At 43.4% G+C, this 23,905-nt stretch overlaps 1 long non-coding RNA gene across 2 annotated transcripts; it reads right to left on the bottom strand.

Moving 5' to 3' along the window:
• On the bottom strand, nucleotides 1–23,423 carry LOC146007005 (uncharacterized). 2 transcript variants are annotated; one of them, XR_014444190.1, is made up of 5 exons: nucleotides 23,354–23,423; nucleotides 10,926–10,979; nucleotides 10,571–10,648; nucleotides 705–758; nucleotides 1–397 (listed from the first exon to the last, which is right to left on the bottom strand). It is a non-coding gene; the product is annotated as an uncharacterized LOC146007005 (long non-coding RNA). The 2 variants fall into 2 exon arrangements; XR_014444189.1 differs by lacking the exons at nucleotides 1–397; nucleotides 705–758 and having other exon boundaries at nucleotides 10,376–10,648.
• Nucleotides 23,424–23,905: the final 482 nt, after the last annotated feature.

Here is a 23,905-nt window from a genome sequence, read left to right as displayed (position 1 = left end):
TATATTTTCTGTATCAACAAACAACAGTGCCATCTGATTGCTTGGAGTGGGCTTTTGCAACAGTAGTTTCATTTCTTTACTCCAGCCCCTGCTTGTCCACCATATCCTCCTTGGGAAACAAATCCACCTTGTCCACCGGATCCAGCGACTCCACCTTTTACACCAACACCTTGTCCACCAGATATGCCGACTCCACCTTGCCCGCCATATCCTCCTTGGGAAACAAATCCACCTTGTCCACCGGATCCAGCAACTCCACCTTTTCCACCACCTTGTACATCATAACCTCCTTGGGAAACAAATCCACCTTCTCCACCAGAAATGCCGACTCCACCTTGCCCGCCATATCCTCCTTGGGAAACAATGCCACCTTGGCCCTGAGCCTGGCAGGGGTCAACTACAGCACAAGGATTAAAAGGAAATACAATACATATATTTTTAATTATGTTTCAGTAACATAGAAACAAGTTGCATCTATTGGGGTTAACCGATATTTGTATACAGTAAAAGGTTGATTCATTTAACGAAAATGCAAAAATGGTCTAAGCTCACATATTTTAAGATTAGGCATGGTTTTGTGAAATTGGGCAAACCATAGGCATACAAAATGTTGAAAAATAAATAGGAATCACAAATTGTCTCTGGTTTCCACCAACATGCATTCAAATGGTGCCAATGATGCCTTAGCTGATGTATGTACATACCTTGGCATGCTACTGGTTCTGGTTGGCATTGCGCTACAGGAGCAGGTGCACATGCTGAAAAGAGAAATGTAAATTTTATAGCATTGATTATGGCATGATTTACTTATAACATTCATGTCTATAAGAAGCAGTAGTTAAGGATAAAAATGTTTATAGAATGTAAGTTCTCAAAAGCAGGGCCCTCTTCATATGCTTTTCAATTTCCTATTTACCAAATTTTGCTTTGTTCTGCCACCTTGATACTGATTTAAGTGTCGTCTGCTGATGCAGCTATGTCTATGTAACCTTTAGCTGTGCTCTATTGTACTCAACGGTAAGTCATTGTTTTGCTTATTCATTTATGTACACTTCAATTGAGGTCTGCTGATCCCTTGCGGCACCATATAAGTAAAGGATAATAATAATAATAATAATAATAATAATAATAATAATAGAAAGGGGTGGAACTACAGTTTCAGTAAATTGTATTATAATGTGAGGGTTACCTTTAAAATATCTCTGCTACTTTAGACATAAAGATATAATTTAAGTTTACATAAACTGCAAAGTGCAGAGTGGAAGACATGTGCATTCAAGAGCATAGAGATTATCATCAAGACTCTTTCATTTAAAACCAAGGTGTTTTTTATGGTCTGATTTGCTACAGCCTGTCTGCTTCATACCGCTATTCTTACATATTAATTACCTCAGTCAGAGGTTACACTACCACCAATATGCTCAGAGGTAATTCTAGTGATTCCAACCTCCCTTTATCAACTGGCCCTGTATTTTAACTAGAAATGTGCAGGCTCTGATTTACTCTGATTTCAAAGCAGGATCTTATTGGCTATCAACAGTCAACAACTGTCATGTGATTTGCGATAGCCAATAAGATCCTGCTTTGAAATCAGAGTAAATCAGAGCCTGCACATCTCTAAATTTAACCTAGAATAGATCATGAAAAAGTTCCTGTGACAGAACTTCTGATAAAACTAATGTCCATTGCTACATTGCTTATTATTGTTAATAAAAAAGGACAAATAGAATCAAACAGAATACATTTTACTGAAATATTAAATTTCTTTATCAACACTTTGTAATCATCCATTTCATGGTAAAATACCCACTACCGGTACTTTGAAATATATGAATACAATTTACAATGTTAAGGTGCCCATACACGGTGTGATGATCGCACCCGTTATGGGCTAGATCGCGTTGCATGCATTTTGCATGCAATTTGCGTGCGATGTGATCCAAAAAGTATGTGCAATACATAATATTTGTACTGTGCGATGCGATGCCCGCGGGAGCCGGCATTGCATCGCACGGTGCTATTGCACCGTGTATGGGCACCTTAAAAGCTCCAGGGGAAGGGCTGCAGCACAGTAAAAAATTCAAATACAGGTAGGGGAGAAACACCAGCTGCCAGTGAGTCAGTTTGGAATGGCAGTTGGTGTGGCTCCCCTATTTGAATTTGTAAATGTATTGCGGCCCCTCCTACAGAGTGGCCACTGAAAGAGTTCTATAACATGTAAAACCATCCAGTATACATACATACAGTTGCAAACCTCATCAAAGATTTTTAATTCCCTAACATTTTACAACAAAGGGTGCTTTGTACAATGTATATTATATTCATAGTGCATTGGTGGGAGTTAGTAAAATACAAATAGAATAATCTATTCAAATAGACTAAAATAACCTGGTTATGTTGTGCTCAAATGTGCAATGGTTTTTCCTAAATTAGTCCCTGTTTTTGACATTGGTATTAGATTACTGGTGCATCCACAGTTTTCGCTTCAAAATGATTAGAGTACAAAGTACTTTAACTATTTTTCTATTCTTTTTGTATCTTTACTATGCCTTTCTAAGCATACAGTACATCAAAATTGTATTTATATACTTTTAGTTGATAGATTATTGTACTTACGGTTTTTGTTTCCTCCCTTTGCTGACATGATGGCTATTTGAGAGATAAAATGGTAGTGAAAAAACTTCCAAGATACTTTAGCTCTTAGAGAAGATGCTCTTTATATACAAAACAGTATATGCTAATACCTTATTGTTGGATAACATTCAAATTTCCTTCACCAATCAATGACATTCTTCCATGACAATCCTTAATTGAATGTTGAAGTATCATTTGACAGACATGTGCATGCTTAAAGGCTAGGGAGTTAACTTAATTTACAATGTATATGCCATTCTATTTCAGAAATTGTGATTGATCTCTATGGGTGTGCCAAACAAATAGTGTGTGCATATTTATTAAATTAACGTTTTATATACACACACACATATATATTAATCAACTAAATGTGGATATGACATTGTTAACTCAGTCTTAGAGGTTTAGTGGTATCTTTGCTAGATTAAAATAATTAAATGATTCCCAGTGGAATTCAACTGCTAAATAAATACAAACTACAAAGACAATGGGGGAGTTGTAAATCCAATGACATGCAATTGATTTAATTGTTTGTAGAAAGTCTTATGTAAAGGAGTTTTAGAATGTACTATAGACATGTACTGTAGTTTTCCTTATTATATTTCCTTTTTTTTTTTTTACAGGACACTTACATGTAATACATGGCTAATAAGTGAAAGACATGCTGAGTTATAATAAATGGACTGTTTCAAATGATTATTGTCAGATTAAGGTTATCTTTTTGTGGTAGTGGTGTATGTGGCACCTCTGCTAATTTGTGTGTGTTTCTTATAAACTTTTACATAAAACAAATTTACTGGGTAATTGCCGGGTCAACCTGGGTTGGGTGTCAATGTAAATGACCCCTAAAAACTGAATAGAGGTGAACAAGGGTAATACCCATGTTCGGGTGCAGTGCAAATGGGTAACCCAGGCAATACACCCAGGAACCCATTCACAACAATGGGGGAGCACATACCTCCCAACCGCAATGTCTTGTGATCAGTCCAGAGGTTGGAGGAACACGACGCATGCAGTCTGCAGTGCCCTACTATGCAGACAGCAGCGGTGCCAGAGTGAAGGTAAATGGATGCTGCACGCATGAGTGCAGCATAAATTCACCTCCGAGAGGCAGAGACTGAGTGCAGCCCAGCTGCTGCTTTCCCAAGTGCTATGCTCACCCCTAGCATGATATATACACACAGTGGTCCTGATCTTTGGATTTAGCAGCACATAGAGTTGATATCATCTCCAAGCGTTGGTCTTCCAGATGCTGCATCCATGTTGGCACAGCATTGTAAAAGGGGTAAATCCTTGGATTACGTGGACTGGAAGTGTGTTCTAAACACTGGGTTGGATCTTGAATTTTGGTGTAAAAATAGTATTAGTTACTTGGGTTTCCTGACCTCTGTCATTATTGTCCTCTCCTGTGAACTCCAACTTTTACATTTGCTTCAATAATAATTCTCAAAGGTACCAGTTGCTACCACCAAAAAGTAAAATCAGTAGCTCTTAAAAAAAATTTTTTATAGAGTATATCCAAGATGGATAGATAAGAAAATAAAATAAAAAATAAATAAATAAAATTATTTTAGTAAAAAGAAAAAAAAAAATCAGTTTAAAAGTGGTCAGGACATCCGGTTTGTTCTAGGGTTAGTACCAACTGTAAGGAGTGTATCCGGATAGGTTATTAGTTAGTATAAGTGCAGCCAATCTGTTAGTTAGAATTAGTAAGTACAGTCCAGCAATTTAGGTGTTTTTAGTTTGTTTTGGTATAGTCAATAGTAGACTTAACCGATAATTACCAATTCCTTAATGGCTTAATAGTATACAGGTGTAGGGAGAAGGGGTGCACCCACAGACTAGTCCCCAAAACCTGTTATCCAGATTGCTGCAGCGTCAGTCAAACTCCACTTGGAAGTGACGTTCAGGGATCAAAACGGAGGCCAGCCTGCTAATCCTTAGGGCAGAGAAGAGATTTGCAGATCGACGCCTTTCCCTGCCTACTTATCATGGCTTCTTCAAGGATCAAGTGTATAAGTGGATACACTTGATCCTTGAAGAAGCCGCCATGATAAGTAGAGATGTGCAGACTCAGAATCCAGAGATCCGAGCCCCCACGAACGTCATCATTCCGAGCCCGGTTCCGAGCAGCGCTCAGAGATTCCCGCCTGACTCGGGTCCATCTGTGTGGTCAGAACGTCATCTCCTGGCACCGGATTTCGCGAGGCTTTAAAAGCGGCTGCTGCGCCCGCCATCTTCACTCCAGTCTAGTAGTGGGTTGGGAGAAGGTGTGTTGGTGCTGCTGCTGGGGCTTAAACGTGAGCTTGACCTTGAACGCAATATTTTTTATTTGCTGGGGCTGTCTCTCAGTGCTGCTGTGTAGTCTAACTGTGTACTTGTAGTACTACTGTCTCCTCTGTGCGGTCTACCTCTGGTGTGCTTTGCTGTAATTATTTTATTTGCTGGGGCTGTCTCCCTCAATGCTGCACTGTACTCTGTTCTCCTCTCTGCTTAGGGTGGGCTCTACCTAGCAAGGAGGACAGTCTAACTGTGTACCTGTAGTACTACTGTCTCCTCTGTGCTGGGGCCTACCTCTGGTGCTGTGCTGTAATATTATATATTATATTAATAATTAATTATATTATATATATAGTCCACTGGTGCTGCCTGCACTGAATCTGCCAGTATTATTTAGTTACTCAGTCCACCTCTTGCCACTGGTAGTGCTACTACCTAAGTGTACCTACCTAGTACATACTAGGCTGCTATATATAATTTAATTAAAAAATAATACTTGTGCTGCGTGGGATTGTAAAAAATAATTCTATGCTGCTGGTGCACTGACGTGTGCCACTGAGTGCCACTGCCAAGCAGTACCTAATAATAAAATTAATTATTATAAATTCTGCTGGTGCACTGCATAAAGCTACTGGTGGTGTGTAATTACCTTTTGTGTTGTCCACTGGCAGTGCTACTGCCTACCTACCTAGTAGTTTATTTTCTCTACCTACTAGGCTGCTATATTATTAATACTTAATTAATTTAATTATATATACTGTAGTCCACTGGTGCTGCCTGCACTGAATACTGTGAATAGAGATTGCCAGTATTATTTACTCAGTCTACTGTTGCCACTGGCAGTGTTACTGCCTAAGTGTACCTACCTAGTAGTACAACTACATACTAGGCTGCTATATCTAATTTAATTAAAAAATAATACTTGTGCTGTGTGGGACTGTAAAAAAATAATTCCATGCTGCTGGTGCACTGACATGTGCCACTGAGTGCCAAGCAGTACCTAATAATAAAATTAATTATTATAAATTCTGATGGTGCACATATACTAGTATTGCTGACGTATCTACCTGTCTTGTGCCTAGTACTGACGTATCTACTGCTGCAGTTCCACGTGTTTGTGCCACACACTTGTGTGGCGTAGCATAGTTATCCAGCTACCTCGGTGTACCTTTTGCCCTAAAATCAATTATTATAAATTCTGCTGGTGCACATATACTAGTATTGCTGACGTATCTACCTGTCTTGTGCCTAGTACTGCCGTATATACTGCTGCAGTTCCACTCTTACATGAGCCACGTGTTTGTGCCACACACTTGTGTGGCGTAGCATAGTTATCCAGCTACCTCAGTGTACCTTTTGCCCTAAAATCAATATTGTGAGGTGTGAGATGTTCATAATAGACTGGAAATGAGTGGAAATTAATGTTATTGAGGTTAATATAGCATATGAGCAAAAATAAAAAATGAAATTCTGCGATTTTAGCAGTTTTTATGCTTTTTTAACAAAAAAATCAGAACCCAAAACCAAAAAAATCCAAACACAAAACACTTAGGAGGTGTTTTGCCAAAATCCATTAGAATCCAAAACCTCAAGGTAATCGGATGTGGGACGGATATTAGACAGCACTTACATAGACAGCCATTACATCAACACCATTAGTTCGACAGCTCAATAGGTCGACATGGTTTTAGGTTGACATACCATTAGGTCGACATGTCATTAGGTCGAAAGCTCATTAGGTCGACAGCTCATTAGGTCGACATGTTTTTAGGTCGACACTGCCATTAGGTCGACAGTGTCTATGTCGACAGTCAAAAGGTCGACATGGTTTATTTCACTGTTTTTTGGCCGAAATGTCGACACAGTCGACATGGACACAGTTTGGAGTGAACCGCAGCCCCTCGCATCGCTCGCTATGCTTTGGGCACGGTGCCTCGCTGCGCTCGGCACACTATTTTATTCTCCCACCACGCCCTAGTGGATAGTAGGGCATGAAATACCGCCTGTCGGCACATGTCGGCTCAAAAAACAGTGAATAAAACCTCACCTCTTGCCAGGACCAAGCCCCTGGCTGTTTGTGAATATTACCCATACCTTCATGATGCAGCAGCAGAAGCACAGGTCCTACCTGAATTCAGTGCTGTCAACAGCCATAAGGGGCTGGGTACTAGAGGGAGCCAGTGGTTTATCTCCACTGTCTCTCCCTGACCTAGTTCTTAGACTACAGTATGTTTCTAAACCTAATCCTCCGTTGTTTCAGACAAATTCTCCATGTGTTTCTCCTCATCCTTACACCCACTGTGTCTCTCAGCCTCATCCCCTCTACATTGACTCTCAGCCTCAAACACTCCCCTGTGTCACAGTCTCATCTCCCTGTATCTCTCAACTTTATCCATGCAGGCTCTTTAAGCAGTGTTTCCCTAGTGTCTCTCAGGCCTATCCTCCTGTGTGTGTGTGTCCCCTTTGTATCCACAGATCTGTTCATGTATTGTAACAAGAATCAGGGTAGTTGGTATCATGTAGCATGGCCTGGTGTGTCTATGAATTTGTGCTCACCTCTCTCCTTTCACGGGCACAGAGTCCAGGCTGACATTGTATTCATTCAGAGTCTCTCATCTCTTTCCCGTGCATCAGCCATGGGGAATCCTGCTCTCATTTTGTCCCACCACCTCACTTCTTCTAGCTGTAACTTTTTTCTCTGCTGTCCTAATTGTGGCAGCTGTACAGGCCAGTGACATGTCACTGTTCTGTCTAGTCCTGCCTCCTTCGTTCCTATGGCTATCACTTCCTTGGCTGTGGCAGATGTATGGTTAAACAATACGTTGTCCAAGGGTATATCCACTCTCCAACTGACTCATGGCCGCAACCTGCTGCTGGGGTTTAGAGAACTGCTTGTGTCAGCAGATGCTGGTTGGAGAAACCCCCTGACCCCTCCTTCTAGCTTTGTCTCCTGGTGAATAACCTCCCAAGTGGATCCTAAGCTAATACAGGATTTCATACAGCTGCCACCCATGTCCTTTACAGATGTTAACAATATGGAGGTATTCAGTTTCTTAATATCTATGGCTGCTACCTCAAGCCATCCTCCTCAACTGGGTATTATAATGGACCAGTACCCCAGCCAAGCAATTGATCTCTATTGAGGAACAGATGTGCCACCACTCAGTAACTATACTTCCTGGGCTTATACCCCTTGTCATAGACATATCATCCCACAGTTTCCTCAGCTTTCCAGTTGTAGAATTCTCTATGGCTGCACAAATCCATTTCTTCTATGTCATTTTCATGCTACCAGTGTTTGTGATTTACTAGCAGAAGGAACAATGGTCTAATGGGCCACTCTGGCCACACACAGAGAGTGGGGGCAGCTGAGCACAGCAGCTTCCTGGTGCTCTGTTGTCTGCCGGACATACTGTAAAGATAGAAGGGGTCATGCCGAGAGCACAGGCTCCATGGCTGCAATCAGCCCCAGTCCACCTAGTTTATTGAGGCGACATGCCATTATGACTTTAGTTTTTTTCTCTGTTTGTGAAACAAAACAAGTAATTTGCACTAAAGATACTGTCAAAATGCATGCAAAAGTGGAGGCCAGAAACAAAAGACAACAATTGGTGTGATCTGAAAACATGAGAAAAAAGTAATGATGTCTTCTGTCCTACACCAACAGAGATGTATCTAGTCCACAAAGAATTACATAAATGATCCCTATTGGGGAGTACACTGCTAGCTTTCAAAAGAAATAGTTAAAACGTAACTTTTAGTATATTGTAAACGCATCAAAGGGGGTCAAGTGTTAAGTGAAATAAAACAAAAGAAAAGTTTTTGAAATTGTTAAGAATTAAAATGAGTCTGTACTCATATTTCTGTATGTTTAGGGATTGTCTTATGGATTGTTCTACTCGACTTGAGTATAAACTTGTATAGTACATTGTGCCCCATTTGTGCAGATAATTACCACAATTATAGGAAACAGTAGGGATATCGCTGTATGGTAATGCAGCAGAAGGCGTCTATTACATGCAGATGTCTCCTGCTGCAGTAGTGATCTGAAATGCATCCTAGAACACCACATTAGATCTCACTCCCATCATTGGGAAGCTTACAACACCATTAGTGCCATACAAGCTGTTCATTGTAGAGACAAGAAAATGTCAACCCTACAATGGTGATTCCTAACCCTTTTCCATCCACTAAACAGCAGCAATATGCTGGCCCTTTCATTCCACCAAACTGCAGCAGATTGTCAACCACAGTCAGCTGGCTGCTGTCCAGAGTCCTACGTCGCAGTTTGTGCATGTACAGATCAGGTCCCGCATGACAGCACAGGTGCAAACACACCTGAATGAGTCTCAAGGTGCCACAGATTCAGGGCCTGGCAGCTTACTTACTGAGAGGGAGGCAGGAGGTGGAGTTTTTTATGCCCACATTGATGCAACCATTTCACATAACGATTACAATTTCTCAAATTTTGAGAGAAATATGGTTGAGAATCACATGTCACAGACTCATGGTTGCTGAGGAGTGTCACTTGCATATAAGCACTGGCAATTTTTACCTATGCGCTGCAGGGTTACAGCCCCACCCCCAGGTAAAATCCGCCACGGTTCTTTGCCTAAGTTAAGCCATATGCAGTCTGTGAGACTGCTTTGGCTTCAATCTGACTGGCAGTGACTTCCTATTGGAAGTCCGATCTGCCAGTCACTCGAGGCAGTCCCATTGGGAGGTGTTCCCTCCCTCTGGGATGCCTCTCAATGCGCAACTGTGGGGCAGCCCCCAAAATGGGTTCTGCACATGCGCAGTCCCATGGATGATACTGCGCATGCGCCAGACCCGGGACCCTGAATATGCCTCTGGGGGCTGCTGCAAAGGCAGCCCATGTAGCCTGGGGCCAGCGCATGAGCAGTATGTAAGAAGCTGCAGGGGACCGGCAGCTGGGACCGGGAATCAGTTGCAGGGGCAGCAGCGGGGAGCACAGCAGCAGCAGCGGAGGAGGGGGGTGCATCGTGGCAGCCCCCTCCTCCGCAAAGGTAAGAGGAGCCACTGCATATAATAGCTCTATAATTTATATAGGAAGCCTAAATATTCTGTAAACCTGAAATAAGTTGAAAAGGCATCCCAAATGTAGACATAAACTAATGATTATCCCTAAGAACTTCTTCAAATTAATTTGTGCTCAACATCATCCCTTGTTCATTGAAATTAACTTGTATTTTAGCATTACTAATTCAGTTTTTGTATCTCTGATTGATAACTGCTGCTTAGGTCTATTTTACATTTTCTTTATAGTCTAAAACCAATAAAATAAATTTTTTAATAAGAATAATTTATTGAACAATATGTTATTATTGAGAGATAATCAATTTAATCTACTTGGTAAAAGAGAATTTTTTTATATATTTTTTCTCTGTACAGTTAATTCATACAATAATAGGGATTTAAACACTAATTATATTTTCCGGTGTCAACAAACAACAGTGCCATCTGATTGCTTGGAGTGGGCTTTTGCAAAAGTAGTTTCATTTCTTTACTCCAGCCCCTCCTTGTCCACCATATCCTCCTTGGGAAACAAATCCACCCTGTCCACCGGATCCAGCGACTCCACCTTTTACACCAACACCAACACCAACACCTTGTCCACCAGATATGCCGACTCCACCTTGCCCGCCAAATCCTCCTTGGGAACCAATTCCACCTTGGCCCTGAGCCTGACAGGGGTCAACTACAGCACAAGGATCTAATAAGGAAATACAATACATATATTTTTTTATTATATTTCATTATGTGGAAACAAATTGCATCTATTGGGGTTCAGCCACATTTGTAAAATTTGTAAAATATGGTTAATTTGAAGAAAACACAAAACTGGTCAATCAGGGATGGTTAATGAAACTGTGCAAACCATAATGATAAAAAATGTCTGAAAAATAAATAGGAAGCCCAAATTCTCTCTGGTTTCCACCAACATGCATTCAAAAGGTACCAGTGGGGCTTTAGCTGATGTATGCACATACCTTGGCATGCTACTGGTTCTGGTTGGCATTGCTCTACAGGAGCAGGAGCACATGCTGAAAAAAGAAATATTAATTTTATAGCATTGATTATGGCATGATTTACTGTCTATATGAAGAAGTAGTTTATGGTAAAAATGTTATAGAATGTAAGTTCTCAAGAGCAGGGTTCTTCTCTCTTCTCTCATATGCATTTCATTTTCCTACTTAAACCATCATCGATGACAGAAAATTCTGCTACTGTATTTTCTGCCACCTCGATACTTATTGTGTCATCTGCTGATGCAGCTATGTTTATGTACCCTAGAGCTGTTCTCTATTGTACTCAATTGTCATAGTTTTCTTATTAAGTTATGTACTCTTTAATTGAGCACTGCTGATCTCTTGTGGCACTATATAAGTAAAGGATAATAATAATAATAATAATAATAATAATAACAACAATACTAATGTATTTATTAACACTTTCTAGTTGTCCATTCAATGGACAATTAGAAAGTGTTACCTGCTACTTTGAAATATATAAATACAATTTACACTGTAAGAGTTCCAGTGGCTGTTTCAAAGGAGGGGCTGCAGCACAGTAAAATATTCAAATAGGGGAGAAACACCAACTGCCAGTGAGTCAGTTTGGAATGGCAGTTGATGTGGCTCCCCTATTTGAATGCTGAACGGTACTCTAGCCCCTCCTACATAGTGGCCACTGAAAGAGTTCTATAACATGTAAAACCTCTGAACAGACATACAGTTGCAAACCTCCTCAACCTCCTAAACTTTCCTAAATATGTACAACAAAGGGTGCATTACACAATGCATATTTTATTCATAGTGCATTGGTGGGAGTTATTAACATAACAATAAAACAATCTACTAAAATAACCTGGTTATGTTGGGCTCCCATGTGCAATTAAATTTTTCCCTGTTTTTGACATTGGTATTAGCTTACTAGTGCACCCACAGTTCTCGTTTCAAAATTGTTAGATAATAAAAGTACTTAAACTATTTTTATATTATTTTTGTATCTTTACTATGCTTTTCTATGCATACAGTACATCAAAATTTATACACTTTCTGTTGATAGATTATTGTACTCACGGTTTTTGCTTTGTCCTCCCTTTGCTGACATGATGGCTTTTTGAGAGATAAAATGGTAGTGAAAAGACTTCCAAGATACTTTAACTCTTAGAGAAGATGCTCTTTATATACAAAACAGTATATGCTAATCCCTTATTGTTGGACAGCATTCAAATTCCCTTCACCAATCAATGGAACTCTTCCAAGACTATCCTTAATTGAATGTTCACTTGACAGACATGTGCTTGCTTAAAGTTTAGGGAGTTAACTTCATTTAAAATGCATATGCCATTCTATTTCAGAAATTGTGATTGATCTTTATGGGTGTGCCAAATAAATAGATTTAAGTTTATACATGTTTATAAAATGAACATTCAATATATATCTATTAATCATTACCAATTTAACTAAACCTGGATATGGTATTTTTAACTAAGTCTTAGTGGTTTGGTGACTTTCTTTGTTATATTAAAATAATATAATGATTCACAGTGGAATTTAACTGCTAAAAATGTACACACAACAAAGATAGGCAATGGGGGAGTTATAAAGACAGTGACATGCAATAGATTTAATAGACAGTTGATTAATATTTGTACAAAGTAAAGGTGTTTAAAAAGTACCAAAAAATAAATGAAGTAATGTAGCTACATGCTGCCGCTTACTAAAATACCATATACAGTTTATGGTGTTCTGAACCCTCTCTCTCCCTCTCTAACTCACCCCCCTCTCTCCTGCACCTAAGGAGCATTGTAGTGACAAAGGCCAGGGGAAGGGAGGGGGGTGAAGGGGGCTTGCAAGATTTTGCTATGGTGGCCCACAAATTTTCCAGTTATGCCCCTGGCTTCCTGCATCCTTACTATTATTGGTACTTGTGTAGTTTCACGTTGCCACTGGCCCCGGATCGCATCTTATGCAAATTGCATGCGATTTGCATACAATTTGCATGTGATACGATTTAGCACATCCCCACTATCCACATCACCCCGAAGCATGGTGGTCGCTGTGTGTCCCATGCGGGGACGCGGTACGCATCCTCCCGACCGGTTCATACCCCCACTATCCACGTCGATGTGGAGTTGATTTTATAAAGTGTAGTGAGCGCAAGGAGCCACCGATCCCAAAGCATGGCGAGGGCAGCGTGCCCCGTGAGGGGACACGGAAAACGAGCCTGAAATGCAGCGAGCCCCGTGAGGGGACGCGGATTACTTGACGTGTATTCCGCATGCACTCACCATGTTTCGGGCTCGTTGTCCGCTCGCCGCGCTTCAGGCTCGGTGGCTCATTACACTCGCCACACGCCGGGCAGTGGTGCTGTGAAACTACACAAGTACCCTATTATTATTATTATCATTTATTTATATAGCGCCACAAAGGTTCCGCAGTGCCTAACAATACATAAATGAGCAAAACAGATAACAAATTAAAGTAAAAGACAATTTAGGACAAGTACATGGTGAATAAGTATAGTTGCATCAGGGGACTGGACACTGAAGCAATCATCAGGGTGGCAGAGGTTTATATAGTCTAAGAAAGGCACATGAGGAGAGAGGGCCCTGCTCGTGAGAGCTTACAGGGGAGGGTTAGACAGACAGGGGTGACACAGAAGGGGAAGAAGTGAGCAAAAGGTTAGGATGAGAGATGGATGACTTTTATGCAGGAGGGTGGGAAGATGATCAGCTCAGTCTTTGATATTTTAAGTCTAAAAAAGCGCTGGGTCATCCAAGAGTAGATAGCAGAGAGACAGTTGGAGATATGAGTGAGGATAGAGGGAGAGAGATCAGGAAGGGAGAGGTAGATTTCAGTTTTATGATAGACAAAACTGACAGTGCAAAAACAAGCATTAACAATGTATCATAATAGTAAACATATAAAAAAAACAATAGTATCAGTTATTTAATGGAAATAGATTTTATAAAAATACAGTTAAGTTTATAATGTGTGTTATTGAGTGAGTGCCTTGGTGGAAGTATAAAAAGTTGTTTCTAATTGTATTAGGTGCTGCAAACTGTAACTGGAGTTACAAGGTTACATTCAGTGACTAGTATCAGGCTTAATGTGATTGACATCTAGGCCAGTATTCAATGCCTCTGATTCTCCATATTTTCTGGGGAATCAGTCAATTCCCCGGGTTTACAGGGAATTTTCTCACTGGAAAAACAATTCTATCCTATTCAATGGACACAATTCTCTGCAAATGAAGAGTGAATGTCTGGCGATTCTCTGTTTGTGATTCTCCGCGATTCGCCAGTGGTTTTCAATGGTGTTTTTAGTGGAATTCGCCGGGAGTGTATTCAATGCTGAAATGGAGAACTGCTTTCTCCATTGATTTTCGTCATGATTCTCCATTTTGCATTCGTCATCTTTTTATGGAGAATTGTTATGTGTACTTGTAAAATAAATGTTATCTTTTCTTTTTTTAATGTAAAAAAAAAAAGTTTTCATTTTATTTGAAGGGTCTTGCTTTTTTTCCACATTACAAGCACCTCTTTATTTTTATTTTGTTCCCCCCCTCACCAAACTGACAGCCAGCTGAGCAGCGCTGGCGGGGGGGGGGGGGGGGGGGGTAGTTCGGGTAGGGATGCGGGTGCCATCAGCTGACAATGGAAGGCAACATATGCACTCCTGACACTGCAGTGAGGGGGCCGTGTAATGCAGGCAGAAAGCCTAGCTCCTGCAGCCCCAGCAGACGTCCCACTGGTAAAGGCATGCTGCTACTTTTAGTTCTACCACAGCTGTAGAGAAATAGCCCGCTAACTCTCCCAGGTACCACAGACACCCCGCATCCATTCCTTGTTCCCTGTCAGCTCGGGTCCATACTGAGCCTCCTGAGATGAGAGACCAGGGACATCTGGAAGTCCTGCTGCTGTAATGTTGTATCCACCGATATCCTCCCCTCTGTCCTGCCAGCGTGAAACAGCCGCCGCTCTCCCTCCCTCCCCTGCCTCTCTCCCTCCCCTGCCTCGTACAGCCCCAGCAGCAGCAGCGAGAGCAGGAGGGGAGAGAGCCGGGACACAGACAGCCAGGCAGCCGGGCGGAATGAGATAAAATAATAATATAGACAAATGGGCAGCCGGGGACCTGCACTGACACCGCAGATGGATGACTGGAGTCTGCCTGGTCCTGTGCGCACAGGTATCGGGAGCCCATGCAGCGGAGCTGGGGTACAATACCACCCCCCTGCAATAGTTCTCCGGCAGCCTGTTCATTAAAGTGCGGAGCTCTGTGGAGGGGTAAGGGGGGGGGGGCCTGGAGGAAGATGCCGCTCAGCAGCCTGGGACACCCCCGACACGGCGCCCGCTCTGCTCCCCGATCCAGAAGGGCAACAGGCGGGACACTGACCTGCCTCTGCCTCAGCAGCTACCAGTAGGGAGAGACGGCTCCAGCAGCAGTAGCAGACCTCCAGCAGCCCCAGCGCGATGATAGCAGATGTCAGCGCTGGAGCCGGAGGTCTGCTACTGATGCTGCTGCTGGACCCGTGCTCAGGCTCCCGGCGGCATTAGTGTGATCCCCCGCCGTGACTCCGCTCCATCCCCTGTAGTGGCAGTGTAGCCACAGAAGCAGGGGAGAGCAATTCGCCATGGGGAGTAATTTTCACTGTCAGGGGCGGAGAGCCCCTGACACATTGAATACAGTGGACGGGCGGATGCCGGGGAATCTGCAAGCAGGGAGAATCACGGCGAAAGCGCAGCGAATCCAACACGGGATTCGCTGCCGCCCACGACCCCCGGCCATTGAATACTGGCCCTAATTCAACTGTAATTGCCTTCACAAAGTGAGAACCTGCTTTGCCCATTTTTCGTGGTGAAGGGGGATTATAAGAGTTTAAGAGCGACAGAGGAAACAAGTTCATCTACTTCTACAATAAACTGTGCTCTTCCTCTGTCATCTGCCCATGATTGGTGTTCTTTGGAGAGATGTATTATAGTGGCACAGATCATGCTGCTATAGCACCATGGTGCTATTTTGGTCTCCGGAACATGAGGAACGTCATGTTTTTCGGAAACATGTGCACAATGCCAGAATCTACAGATCTTACGAGAGGAGGGAGCCCATCTGTAGTTTGCAGGAGTGGGCAATAAAAAAAATCACTCAAACCCCAACACGACCCCGGTGAACCCCACCAGGGCACATAGCATATTGGGCATATGTGAGATCTCGCTATTATTGAGAGATCTTATTGAGAGATCTCCGGTGAAGCTCAGAGCTGGCAACCACCGCAGCCATGGACAGAGCTGTCCCTGATGGGTAAACAACACCTGCTGCATACATCTTGAAGATAACAGTGCTAATATGACAGTGAATTATAACGTACATTAATAAATGAGGGAGAAGCAGTATCAGCACATATAACTTGCAGTGATACCATTTCTCTCCCATTCCGACTTTAATATATGTATTTATTTTATTTATTAACAGTTTCTTATATAGTGCACCCATAATCTGCAGCGCTTTACAGTGTATAGTACCCGGAGTAAACCCACGGGGAGAATATACAAACTCCGCACAGTTAGGGCCATGGTGGGTATTGAACCCATGACATCAGTGCTGTGAGGCAGTAATGCTAACCATTACACCATCCGTGCTACCCTTTTGTTATTCTATGCATGCGCCAGTGGAGCCTATAGACAGGAGACTACAGCACTGCCAGGTTGAGCTGGCAGAAAAGTAAGACTCTGAACAGTCACTGTCACTGAACGTTCATTTATTTAGTTGAACTTTGGGGCTGATAATGCAGACAGCAGTGCTGCCAATGATGGGAATGGGGCAAAATAGCAAAATATGACTTCTAATTATAAATACCAGAGAAGAAGACACAGTTGAAAATATAGCAAAGAGGGACCAACTTTCTTTACTTCTTTATAAACTCCTGTGTCCTGGATGTAAGGTGCTGGAGAAGCGCTCCAACATGACACTGTAATTGTAATACCTAGATTGATTAAGCACTTTTTGTGATAGCTAAAAAAGATCTAATCAGTTCAGTGCTTATCTTAACTTATGGTTCCTAGACAGTGGCGTACTTATGGTGCCGCAGACCCTGAGGTGGCTTGGAGGAGCCAGCACAGACAGGGTCTGCGGTGGGCGCACTGAAAAACCGGACTGCAGAGGCTTATGCAGCAACAGAAAGGCGATGCCTGGTAATGTAACTCTTCAGTGCCCCTGGCTCCTATTGGTTAGAAGACTAAACACAGCGCCTATTGGCTGCTGTGAAAAGAGTTGTGGGCAGGGACAGCTGGAGCCATATTCTGGTTGCCTCCCTCACTCTGGGTCCTGAATAACGCGTGGAGAGACGCCGGAAAGAAGCCATGGAGTTGGAGAGCAGAACCAAGAACTGAACACACACTTCATGTAAAGAAAAAGAAAATTAAGTAGATGATTGTAATTGCTTCGGTCGGCGAGCTCGGATAGCGCCCATGGGAAGCCCACCGTGAAAATGAAAATGCAGGGTGTTCCCATGAGATTGTGGGCAGGATGAGGTGTGCCGGGGTGCGCCGCTGACATCACATGACATCAGCCACCCGCCCTGTTTTCGTCCCGCTGCCCGCAAATATAAGTCAGTCTTGACTGACTTATATTTGCGAAGGCTGGAGAAATCATTTGATGGTCGGCTACCATCAAATCATTTCTCCTGCTACGGGCACAAGTGAGAAATGTGTCTTTGTGACACATCCCCTCGCATGGTTGTGAGGGGAAATGCTGGCAGGGGGGCGTGCATTCGCTGGGGTGGCGTGACAAGGATTCTCTAGAATCACCTCCTAGGTTCGTTGTGCCTGCCTGCCAGGGCAGATGCAGACAATATGATGTAAGTTGTGTGTATATGTATATGTACTGTACATATATATGTATATATACATAGGGGAGCACAGGGATCTGGCACCCCTGTGCTGCTTAAGCATGCGGGTGGACGCTGCCGCCTACTTAAGCAGCATAGGGGTGCCAGAAACTTTTCGGCAGGTGGGAGCAAAATTTGTAGTTACGCCACTGTTCCTAGGTGTACCAATAGGGATGTGTCTATTATAATTATATTAAAAGATTATTATAATTATATTAAAAGATTGTCTAGTAGATAAAAGGTTTATTTTAGTAGGCACAAGGTTGGTTTGGGGTAAAAGTATTTTTCTCCTTCGTCATGTAATCCCTACAGTATATGATTCATTTACTAGATTAGTGAAACCGTAGGCTCTTCATGATTTAAAACAACTTCATTAGTAAATTGTATCAAAAAGGATTTATTAGCTTTACACATGAATAAACATGCCATTGTCCGCCCTGCAGACGAGGGTGGAGGCATTGTATTACTCAGTCGTATTGATTATTCTAATCACATTATATGACAATTATCTATGACAAAATGCTAAAAGATATTAAAGCAACAATATAATAAATAATCTGACACAACAAATTACACAACTGGGGCAAACTAATATTTATACACACAAGAAGTAACTACTGAATTTCTATTATTAGATTTGAATAAAGTTGCCACTGTATTTTATATACACTATATGGATAACACTATTAAGATGCCAGACCATTACACCAACAGGGACTGTAATGGCGGGCTACATATGATATCCCGGCGGTGAGAAAGCCGGCGGTCAAAACATTGAACCCAGTATCCCGAAAAGGAGAACACAAGCTTCTTTAGTAACTAACCATCTGCCCCGAGTCCCCCACCCTAATGCAGGAATGGATCGGGATGTCTCTGAAAGCAGCCCTCATGGAGGTAGGGTCTATTGAAGGGGCAGGATCTCTCCTCATTTTGCCTGATTCTGAGTTGGATTAATTGCTATGCTATTGCTATCTTCAATAGACCTCCTATCTTAGTAAATTAACCCCTATTGATTTCATGAATTGGTTGCAGAATACTGAGTCAGTTCTTAATAATTGCTTCAGTTTATTTTCCCAGTCTTGCCCAACACATGCTCAATGTATGAGCGCTCCTTGTTTTCATAAGTATTTGTATACATTTAATATACCACATATTTGTGTACACACATCTTGCAATGATTATTGATGTTGCCTAATGATGCTTTGTTACATAGAAATACTTTTGTTATGTTATTTATGAAGACAGAAGTGTGTCACAGACCTGGATTCTGCGCACAGCAACTCTTCTTCTTCCTCATTCACTGAGGATGTGCACCTGAGTGTGTCTACAGCAGAGGTGGGGAACCTTTTTTGTGCCAAGGGCCGTTTGTATGGGGAAAAAATCCTTCGGGGCCATATGTAAAAATGTCTCTTACAAATTGTCCTGCTGCAGCCGTCACACACTCCGGTGGCTGTTGCAGAACAGAACTGACAGTCTCCGGCTGCTGTTGATTAAGAGGAATCTTGCGAGAACTACCGACCTCTCGTGAGAATTCCCCTATACTTGGCTCCCGGCAAAGCCGCCTGGTGGGTGGGAGGGCCACTCAGACGGCTACGGGGGCCGCATACGGCCCCAGGGCCTGAGGTTCCCCTCCCCTGGTCTACAGCATAGATTGTACATTCCCGTGACACTCTGCCAATATTTCCTGTATCACCACCGCTAGATATTTATACAGGGGTGGGCTACACCACATGCACATCACCTGTATTAACCCTATATGCTCCTGGCCAGATCGGCTGCACGTACTGCATACAGTACCTGGTGTTATTACCTCCTGAATTTCTGTTATCATGTAGCATTCAAATCTCATTGCTGTTTGTTTGGGGTGTGCTGAGCAAATATTTTTCCTTTTTTCTACCTGCTTTATATCTGTTGTATGACTGCTTTGTGTAACTACTGCAAAACATATGGGCTTACTGGGCAGCTGCCCTAGGGTCCAACAATTCTAAAGCTGTGTACACACGGGGGAGATATATTGCTCAGTGTCTCCAGTTCATCAGCGACCAGAGATGGTCACTGATGAACAGGAGACTCTGCCGGGGGAAGAGGCAGGGAAACAGCAAGCTCCTGCAACCAGCTACCATCAGGGGCTGCACACGGGAGCGCGCACCTGGTGATTTATCACCAACAGCACCAACAAATCACTGGCAATATGGTCGCTCAGCGACCATATTGCCAGTGATAGGTGCTGAAATCGCCCCTGTGTGTACACAGCTTAAGGGCCTTCAAGGGGATTTGCTGGTGCCTCTGGATTTTCTTGTGAAGCTAGTAGAGATTGCTGGAGAAAAATAATTCTATTAAGAATAAACTCAGGTGCCTGAGATATGGACTGGGTTCCAAAATAAGCAGCTGCTAAGGGTAGGGATAGTCAGTCCCTACAAGGAATAAACCAGAAAAAACACAAAGAATATAGCAGTGCTGATGATCCAATAATAAGCAAGTGATTTAAAAGTCATTGATTAAATTGTACTTGTTTCCTAGTACGGCGCCCATCGCATACCATCGCATACCCTATATAGTGGTATGCGATGGTATGCGATGCATTGCTTGCGTAAATTAACATGAATGTACAATTAAATATCGCATAGCATCGCATGCCAACAAATGGCATGCGATGCAATGTGATTTTTAATTGTACAAGCACCCTGATGGGTGCTTACAATGTTAAATGCACCCCCATTGTCAACACCACCTCCACTATCAACGCCAACCCGAAGCGTGGCGAGTGCAGCAAGCCCGCGAGGGGCGGCGATACGCGTCCTTCAACCTTTTCATACCCCCACTATCCACGTCGGCTTGGAGTTGATTTTAGATAGTGTGGCGAGTGCAGCGAGCCACCGAGCCCGAAGCGTGGCGAGCGCAGCGATCCCCGCGAGGGGATGCGGAATACATGCAAAGTAATCCACGTCCCCTCGCGGGGCTCGCTGCGATGCATTTCGATCAAAAACGGGGGCGCCATGCTAGGAAACAAGTACCGATTTACTTAATTGTAATGCAAGACATAAAAATTACAATACACACCACACAAGAAAAATAAAAAAAATAGAGATAAAATATTAATAATATACTCAATAAAATGGCACACCCGCAGGTATTTGGAATAATGAAGCAACCATTGGCTTTTGGAAAAGATGGAAGTCAGATGAACAGTGCACTTTAACATGAATTGATTCACCGCTGGAGGAGAGTTAGGTGCAGTGTCCCACTGGCTGCTGTTTGCATCCTCACCAATATTAATGGTATCCGAGAGCAAACCGCTGGAGGGATATACAATGGTGTGGCCCTGAAATCAGGCGTCCTCTCTAGGGGTGGCTGTAGAGGGAAAGTAGGCCACTGGAGGAGATTCAGGAGCAGGATAGGAACACAGATACCCTGCTCCTGAATCTCCTCCAGTGGTCTACAGCTTCTGCTGTAACCGCTTTCAATTCTGCCCGGCTAGCGGCTGTCCTCATTACCATGAGTGACAGCTGAGTGAGGCCCCATAGTAATCAGGGCACTCAGTGGCGTAACTAGAAATTTTGCTCCCCCCTGCCAAAAAAATTCTGGCGCCCCCCCTCCTTCCTTCCATTTTTTGGTAAAAGAAACAGGACAGTTTCTCAGCAATTCGGCTCTCAATTAAAACACCCCCCCCCCCCCCAAATTAAAGAAAAACACAAAGAATTTATGAAGAACCTATAGTGTGCCCATTCCAAAAAGGTGTGTGGCAGTGCTTATTAGACAATATGCAAAACACTGTAATGTCTATTACATATTATACCACACACCATAATGACCCTTAAGGCGATTGCGACCAATCGGCCCAAGTCGTCCCTCCCTGACATGCCGTCGGGTCCGATGCGCGCTCCCATGCGCAACTGACCCGACCAGGTGGTCGGACCGGTAGGCCGTCCGACCACCCGTTTCTCCTGGTGGTGAGGCGGGTGGGAAACAGGGACGCATGCAATCCATCACAACGAATCGCATGCGTCCCTGCCGCCGGGAAGGTCCTCGCAGGCTATCGGGTATCCGTACACTGCTGCGAGACATTGCAGACAGTGTATGGACACCTTAACACATCGCTATCCATACACACTGGGCAAAAATGCCCAGTGTGTATGGACATTTAGGGTGAGTGCCAATCCACAAATAAGATACCCCCTTCAGAGCTGACAGGTGGGCCTTGAGGTATATATATGTGTGTGTGTGTGTGTGTGTGTGTGTGTATATACACATATTTTATTGTCGAGAGATCCTGCGTTACCCAGAAATGTTTCTAATACATACAGGATATACACGCACACATACCATACAGACACACAGGACTTACATGCACATATACCATACAGACATGCATCACATACACGCACATACATACATACATACAGACAGGACATGCATGCACACATACAGTAATCGCACACATACCGTACAGACACACAGGACATACACGCACACATACCATAGACACACACAGGACATTCAAGCACACATACCATACAGACACACAGGACATACACGCACACATACCATACAGACACACAGGATATACACGCACACATACCATATACACACACAGGACATACACGCACACATACCATGCAGACACACAGGATATACACGCACACATACCATACAGACACACAAGACATACACGCACACATACCATAGACACACACAGGACATTCAAGCACACATACCATACAGACACACAGGACATACACGCACACATACCATACAGACACACAGGATATACACGCACACATACCATATACACACACAGGACATACACGCACACATACCATGCAGACACACAGGATATACACGCACACATACCATATACACACACAAGACATACAAGCACACATACCATACAGACACACAGGACATACACGCACACATACCATACAGACACACAGGATATACACGCACACATACCATATACACACACAGGACATACACGCACACATACCATGCAGACACACAGGATATACACGCACACATACCATATACACACACAAGACATACAAGCACACATACCATACAGACACACAAGACATACACGCGCACATACCATACACATAAACACACACACAGGACATACACGCACACATACCATAGACACAAAGGACATACACACACATGGCATACAGGCACAGATACCATACATACACACACACAAAGCATATTTATAAATATACACAAGCTATAGACACACATAGTATACACAAAGGACAAAAACACACACACACTCACACATAGCATTTAAACAAAGTATACATACATTATACATACAAACAGCATACTTACAAACACCAATACTAAAACAAATAACCCCCACAAGCAATGGAGGGCACCCAGTTTCCACATACCCAGCCCTCCCCCTTCCCACTGCAGCTACCAGGAAAACATAGTGCTCACTGGGCCACCAGCATACATTAATGGTGCCCACATTCTTCACCCCCTGCCCATGCCCCTCCAGCTGGCACCCACAACAAGGGACACAGACCTGTCAGTTGTCCATTCCAGGCAGGTTAATCTTCGTGTCTCAGGCAGCCCCATGCGTTGTAGACACATAGGCCCTTATTCTGAATCGGACGGTACGGCCCGCGTGCGGCCGTACCGCCGATGTTTTTAGTCTGCACATGCGCAGAGGTCAATCTGCGCATGTGCAGCCCCATTCGCCGCAGACGTATTTCGTCCGCCGCAAAGGGGGCGTATAGGGGCGTGAGGGGCTTCATACCCTCATTTCCCTATGTATACGCCCCGCGTTTCATGGGCGTTCCCATGCAAACGCGGGGCGTATGCATGCTAATCAGGGTATGACGCCACTGATGGGGGCGGAAAGCTGACGTCGCCGGATGTCAGCTCTCAGCCCCCATACAAGCTATCACACGGACGATTGTCCGTGTGGTCTCAGCTTGCGGGAGCTGCTGTGGCGTGCGGCCCTGCCTTCGATGGTCGACGACCATCGAATGCAGGGGGCAGCTCCCACCATGGTGGAGGCGTACGCCCCACCATTTTTATGCGGATCGCCAGCCGTCCGTGTACGGACGGCCGT

This window comes from Crinia signifera, chromosome 6, assembly GCF_055691185.1.
Source record: "Crinia signifera chromosome 6, ASM5569118v1, whole genome shotgun sequence".
Classification (NCBI taxonomy): domain Eukaryota; kingdom Metazoa; phylum Chordata; class Amphibia; order Anura; family Myobatrachidae; genus Crinia; species Crinia signifera.
The sequence above is the reverse complement of the archived record's forward strand: the minus strand, read 5'-3'. Positions and strand labels throughout refer to the sequence as shown.